General features: G+C 40.9%; 1 protein-coding gene and 1 long non-coding RNA gene across 3 annotated transcripts in view; one reads left to right on the top strand and one right to left on the bottom strand.

The window, feature by feature from the left end:
- Positions 1-7,500, top strand: part of LOC139757163 (uncharacterized) — a 138,843-nt gene that overhangs the window by 78,777 nt on the left and 52,566 nt on the right. The window contains exon 1 of one of the 2 annotated variants that reach the window (XM_071677281.1): positions 3,152-3,390. The exons of the other annotated variant lie outside the window; for it this stretch is intronic. The gene's annotated coding sequence lies outside the window, so the exon portion shown is untranslated. Of the gene's footprint in view, positions 1-3,151; positions 3,391-7,500 lie in introns of those variants that run through there. 2 annotated transcript variants of the gene reach the window in all.
- Positions 469-7,500, bottom strand: part of LOC139757165 (uncharacterized) — a 146,327-nt gene continuing 139,295 nt past the window's right edge. Inside the window, exon 4 of the long non-coding RNA XR_011714523.1 lies at positions 469-589. This is a non-coding gene — a long non-coding RNA (uncharacterized lncRNA). The remainder of the gene's footprint in view (positions 590-7,500) is intronic.

The following is a 7,500-nucleotide window of genomic DNA, read 5'->3' as shown; positions in this document are numbered from 1 at the left end:
CTTCACCCTCCCCTTTCCTCCCACAACATATGTCCATCCGACTTCGCCAACAGAGATCTTTGTGTCTCCATCTTCGCTACACGAGACGTTCCCTTGTGATAAGAATCCACTAGAACATGTTGTGCTCTTGTAATGTGGGACATATTCATATGTTTCCGTCACTCCAGGAAGCCGTCGTTACTACCTGCCTTACAATCTAGATTTCTGTCATGTGGAACTTTTTTGTTTCATGTTGGAGTCTCCAGTCACGGCTAAAAGCCCACATCAAGGCCGGGCCTTGATCAAACTATACAAAAGAAAAAGAAGAGAAGGATTTTACAAAATTCTGGAAGAAGTGAAAAACCTACCTTTTAAGATAATAAGAAAAGTGTCAGGTGATAGTTATTGGGAAAGGCATGAGAGGGTGGGAAGTTTCAAAGCTTCAACGTGCAAAAAAGAGAAAAAAAATTTCAAAACGGCCCACCTTTAAGTTCCCAACGGCCTCACAGCACTCATGTGACGCAGCAGCTTGGCGAGTTATTGCGTGGTCTAGCTAGTGGTGGGGGGCACACAGGCAGCCAGCTCTCGGGTGCAGGACCCAAAGCAATACCTGTAAAAGAGGGAAAGTGAGCCAAAAGTGAAGCGCAGGGCAAGGGGGTCATGTTTTTTAGCTGTTCATCTTTCTAAACTCATACCATCACTAACTGTCCAACGTTCCAGTCTTTTATTATGACTAACGACGCTTCGTTCCAAAAATTAATGTCCTCCATAACTGTCCTTCGCCTTCGACTCTCGTCTTCAATGACCATCCTTCGTCCCGGACTTTCAGCGAGCGGTAATTCTTTCTTGAGAAGGAGCCAAGCGCGCGTAATTACAAGTGTCGCCGCCTGACAAACTAACTGCGTCCGGTGTGACCGATTTTGGGTAATGACAAAGATTGTGGTACCCTGGCGACTCCCGCTGTCCTGGCTGGGCTGAGCGGGAGGGGAAGAGCGGGAGGGGAGGTGATGAGGGACGATGAAGACAGGGGTGAGCAGGTGGCAAAGGGAAAGGGGTCACAGGTGGTAAAGGAAAAGGGGGCGGGGATGTACTGAAGGAAGAATATTTATATATATATATATATATATATATATATATATATATATATATATATATATATATATATATATATATATATATGTGTGTGTATATATGAGTTTAGACGACAATGGCCCAAGAGAGTGTTTGTATATGGGGATACAAGGGAAGGACAGGTAACAGGAGACCTGCTGGTCTATGACGAGGTAACCTGCTGGTCTATGACGAGGTAACCTGCTGGAAGGACAGTTGTGTTGTCCTGAGGTTACGATCGTGGTTATACAGGAAACAGGAGAGTAAAGCAGAAGGCACCTCCCTGTGACACACCAGCCGGTAGAGGAGGGGGAAAGAAGAAACCTCTCTCCATCCAGTATGGAGAAACTATACTGCCCTGGTAATTCTAGAGGAAAGTGTAACGGAAAGTTTTTCTAACACTGACCGTTAGCTGGGAATGACCAGAGAGCAGGCTTGGGTGTGAAACAAGAAGGAAAACTGAATTCTAAAAGCACTAAACATAAATCTATGCTATATATCATCTACTGATAACAGATAACACTGAAGTATACCTCAGGCTTTGACTTGTAACGTACTGACAGTCGTTGCACTGAAACCATATGGCTGTAATTTAACCCAGTGGTCTACAAGTCTACCACGGAAAAAGAGAAATCTTTTTCCCACACATTGTCATCCCATCTCCCTTTTGGCTTCACGCTGTTATGTCCAGTCTCCAAATTCATCTCTTAACGTCACGACAATTTTCGCATTTTAGCTTTTGAGTCATTCCACCGAGGCTCCCCCACCTCCTCCTCCACCTCCTCCTCCTCCTGGGAACCCGTCCTCAAGCGCGTTGTGGTAATGCCCCCAGATCATCACCCGACCCTCCGTGTCTGTCCTTGCTCGTCTTAACTCAGTCTTAGCCTGTACACCAGGAGCCACGGGACTGCATTATCCTCGCATGTACCACACAACTATATCCTTATCTCTTATCTCCATGATTATTTTTGTGCCTACTCTCTGTTTTTAGTCTAATTCATATCTGACATTTGCTCCTCCCTGTCTTCCATTCATGCAGAACCTGGATTCGACATGGATTTCCATATGTGATTGGAAATTACGGACCACGTATTCCCTGCGTGTCGTATAAGGCTACTGAAAGGGAAGGGAGCGGAGGGCAGAAATCCTCCCCTCTCGTTTTTAATTTTCCAAAAGGGGGAACGGAGAAAGGTGCCAAGTGAGGATTTCCCTCAAGGGCTCAGTCCTCTGTTCTTGACGTTACCTCGCTAACGCGGGAAATGGCGAATAATATGTATATATATATATATATATATATATATATATATATATATATATATATATATATATATATATATATATATATGTATATCATTCTTGTGAGCTACTGAGAGTAAAACTAATTACGTATCTTTTTTAAGAGTTCTCGTAATGCATTTCCCTCCAGCGTCGGTGTACGATAACACAAGATACTAAAAATAACGAACTGTTGCAAGCAACAACGAATTGGGATCTATTGCCACATTACCTATTTCTGAAAGCAGCAAATAGGGATCTGTTATCAAACTGCCTATTTCAGAAAACAACAAATTGGGATCCGTTCAAAACGTGACCTATTTCGGGTAAATAAACTGGGATCTGCCTTCAGCTACTTCAGAAAACAACGCACCCATTACTGGCTGGCTGGCTGGCAGGGCGCCTCTCCGAACCATGACAGGGGCGCGGCGGCCCGGCCCCACTGGGACGTACTTTAAAATAAGTGATAAATCCAGTGGAAGACCCGACGCCCTTTCTGTAATCGATAGTGAGACAATTCAAATGCATCGCTCCGAACCATCTCCTCCAACCATACTTCACCGGTCGATCAAGTTTGAATGATCAATATATACACATGAAGGATCTTCGTAATATATATATATATATGATATTCATATGAATTATCTAATATATAAATGGTCAGCGTCAGAATGACTTTTTAGGTTCCCACAAAAAACTTGGTCGTCAACACTGCCGGCACTGTCGTCCTAGGCGGTACGACAGTTTGGGCTCGAGTCGTCATGAGCGGTTCGGGTGGCGGCGCATGACCAGTAGCCTAGGTAAACCGCTGTATGTAGACTTGTGGTGATGTGTCGCGCATAAGGGAACGCTCGAGTAAAAAAAGAAAAAAAACTGTCGCGAGTAATACGTCAATCACATTCTGAAGGATGGTTAATATACAGGAAAAACAGTGTTAAAAGAGAGAGAGGGAGAGAAGGTACTGGAATAACTGAAGTTGGCTTCTTGAAGACGGAGGACGAGATCAAACTTCCAGAAGTTGGTCAGGTAAGGTTGTGGTTGTGGTGGAGGTTATAGTGTTCACGAGTGTGCAACAGATTGGCTGGGGGACTCCTGCTTACAACCAGGGTGATCTAACCTTCCGAAAGGGTAAGGTGTTAAAGTGTTCGTATGGAAAGCGTATCTTAATGAACTGCTTGACGTATAGTAATGTATTTCTCTCTCTCTCTCTCTCTCTCTCTCTCTCTCTCTCTCTCTCTCTCTCTCTCTCTCTGCCCATACAATACTTGTAGGTCCTGAATTCATCTGTTATCTATCTTCAACTACATAACAGGTTTTTTTTCTTTTCAAATGTTTCTGTAGTTATTCCAAGCCCGTTCACAATTTACTGCCAGGGGCATAGTCCATAGTCTTTCTGCCATTTTAGCACTGCTCTTGTATACACTCGTGCTGGATATCTTTCAGTTGTATGATTGTAGACTTAATACCTCCGCTTCTTCCCTGTGTTGCGAGGTTTGAGTTCATGTCACTGTCTTGTCCCCTACCTTCAATTTACCGTCTTAGGCGTTGATTTACCCCGGTCTCTTTCCTCCCAAGTGCATCGCATACTTTGAGATCTTTCACCTCAGCTCATCTTGAATTGGCTCGCGAAGTTCTAAACTAGCTTATATCCGTGGATGACCAGACGACGTAGCTACATCCAATGTTGCCTCTCATGTATACAGTAAATACTTCCATCTATTTTCTCTCCTTAAATTCTAGTTTCTCAATTGCTGATGACTCCTAGATCTTCAGATGTTTGTTATAATTCCAATCACTATTCTACGTCAGGACTTCATGAGAGTTCAGCAACGTAGTGCATAAATTTTATTTCTCTCTCCCCTCCATGACTTATTCCCTTCGTTATGTCTTCGCTGAGTTCCATCAAGTTCACTTCGGCCTACTTTGTAGACTGAACACGACGAGGGTTTCCGATCCTCTTTGTGATGAACTGGATCCTATCCACTCTACGGACTGTAGTGTCAACACCAAGCATGTGATTATCCTATCCTAATTATCCTTATCCTAATTACAAGGAGAATGAAGACTTAAATCCTTGTGTTTATCTCGCTACAACACCTTCAACAGACATCTTTGCTTTCCCTCCACCAGTGAATTCTCTGATAATTAAAAACTCTCTGCTCCACACACACACACACACACATATATATATATATATATATATATATATATATATATATATATATATATATATATATATATATATATATATATATCTTTTCTTTTTCTTTTAAACTATCCGCCATTTCCCGCATTAGCGAGGTAGCGTTAAGAACAGAAGACTGGGCCTTTGTGGAATATCCTCACCTGGCCCCCCTCTGTTCCTTCTTTTGGAAAATTAAAAAAAAGAAAAAAAAATGAGAGAGGAGGATTTCCAGCCTCATGCTCCCTCCCCTTTTAGTCGCCTTCTACGACACGCAGGGAATACGTGGGAAGTATTCTTCATCCCCTATCCCCAGGGATAATGTATATATATATATATATATATATATATATATATATATATATATATATATATATATATATATATATTGTGTAAGCTCTCAAATGGCTGGTATAACTCAGGTGTCAAAAGTGTATTTACACTAAACAGATGAAGGTGACCGTAATATTGTGGTAAACAAACACACCTTCACTTTCCTTATCACTGCAGTACAGCTGATTCTGTATGAAAAATACAATACAATACAACTGCATGCCTTAAAATACAATACCACATACTTGTATACCTTAATATATATCATACACATGAATGTATTTAAAGAGGATTTCAAGTTACAGATTCAACTGCATGCCCTAAAATACAATACCATACATTTGCATGGTTTATTATACATTATCATTCGACTGCATGCCTTAAGATCCGACATCATACAACTACAGCCCTTCAAATACAGTATCATACAACAGCATGCCTTGCAATACATTATGCACCTGCATGCCTTAAAATACGATAGAATACAAGTGCATGTCTTAAAATACAATATCACATAAGTGCATATTTTAAGATATAAACTGTATGCTGTATACTGTATTATAATACAGTATCATACATCCGTATGCTTTCAAATATAGTATAATACATCCGTATGCCTTCAAATACAGTATCATACATTCGTATGCCTTCAAATAGAGTATCATACATCTGTATCTACATCTGAAATACATATGAAATATCATAATATGTGTTTTTGAATACAGTAACGCACATGTGCATGCCTTACAACAGAGTATCATATATATATATATATATATATATATATATATATATATATATATATATATATATATATATATTTTTTCTTTCTTTCAAACTATTCGCCATTTCCCGCGTTAGCGAGGTAGCGTTAAGAACAGAGGACTGGGCCTTGGAGGGAATATCCTCACCTGGCCCCCTTCTCTGTTCCTTGTTTTGGAAAATTAAAAAAAAAACGAGAGGGGAAGATTTCCAGCCCCCCGCTCCCTCCCCTTTTAGTCGCCTTCTACGACACGCAGGGAATACGTGGGAAGTATTCTTTCTCCCCTATCCCCAGGGGATATATATATATATATATATCTTTTCTTTCTTTCAAACTATTCGCCATTTCCCGCGATAGCGAGGTAGCGTTAAGAACACAGGACTGGGCCTTCGAGGGAATATCCTCACCTGGCCCCTTTCTCTGTTCCTTCTTTTGGAAAATTTAAAAAAAAAAAATACGAGAGGATAGGATTTCCAGCCCCCCGCTCCCGTCCCTTTTAGTCGCCTTCTACGACACGCAGGGAATACGTGGGAAGTATTCTTTCTCCCCTATATATATATATATATATATATATATATATATATATATATATATATATATATATATATAATCCTTCCTTATGGCGTAAATTTGGTTCCATGGCAATCTCATATTATACTACGTGTGAGAGAACTCAGAATTAATGTCGTTATGAATATAGATCAGAGAACAAATATATAGATCAAAGAACAAACTGTTCTGTGAAAGACAGAGAACAGATAACACGCGTGTTTGATCGCCAATGCATGCCAGTCCGAATCCAAAATCAGGATGTGGTTTGAACATGAAGAACTAAAGGAAAGAAACATGAAGAACAGAAAGGTGGAACTCATGATCATCCGAATATGAAGAACAGAGGATCAGAACTCATGATCTTCAGAACATGAACAAAAGGACGAAACCTCTGATCATCCGAACATGAAGAACAGAAGAACAGAACTCATGATCATCCAAACATGAAGAACAGAAGATCAGAACTCATGATCATCCAAACATGAAGAACAGAAGATTAGAACTCAGTCATCCGAACATGAAGAACAGAAGAACAGAACACATCATCATCCGAACACGAAGAACAGAAGATCAGAACACATCATCATCCAAACTTGAAGAACAGAAGATCAGAACTCATGATCATCCGAACATGAAGAACAGAAGATCAGAACTCATGATCATCCAAACACGAAGAACAGAAGATCAGAACTCATGATCATCCAAACACGAAGAACAGAAGATCAGAACTCATGATCATCCAAACACGAAGAACAGAAGATCAGAACTCATGATCATCCAAACACGAAGAACAGAAGATCAGAACTCATGATCATCCAAACACGAAGAACAGAAGATCAGAACTCATGATCATCCAAACACGAAGAACAGATCAGAACACATCATCATCCAAACAAGAAGAACAGAAGATCAGAACACATCATCATCCGAACATGAAGAACAGATCAGAACACATCATCATCCGAACATGAAGAACAGATCATAACAATGAGAACAGAGAAGACAATCAGGAGTTACACTGTTGGGAGATCAGGGCGTTAAAACATCAGGAGAGGGGCTTAGCCTGTCATAATATGATGGGAAGGTCACATACATTACCCACTTCGGAATATCAAGTACGGATGTTACCGGACTCCACCCGCTCGAAGTAATGACGTTGAAGCGTCGCCTTTGGCGAAGCTGTTAAGCACCACTGGGAGTAGTACTACGGCCTCAATATAGACTTTCTCACTGCGAAGGAGTTCTACCTTACCCTGCTCCTGGACGTTGCGCAGCCTTGTGGGTGTAGGAACCACTGGGAATTTTC

This window comes from Panulirus ornatus, chromosome 25, assembly GCF_036320965.1.
Source record: "Panulirus ornatus isolate Po-2019 chromosome 25, ASM3632096v1, whole genome shotgun sequence".
Taxonomy (NCBI): domain Eukaryota; kingdom Metazoa; phylum Arthropoda; class Malacostraca; order Decapoda; family Palinuridae; genus Panulirus; species Panulirus ornatus.
Note: the sequence above shows the minus strand (reverse complement) of the source record. Positions and strands in the feature narration are given on the sequence as shown.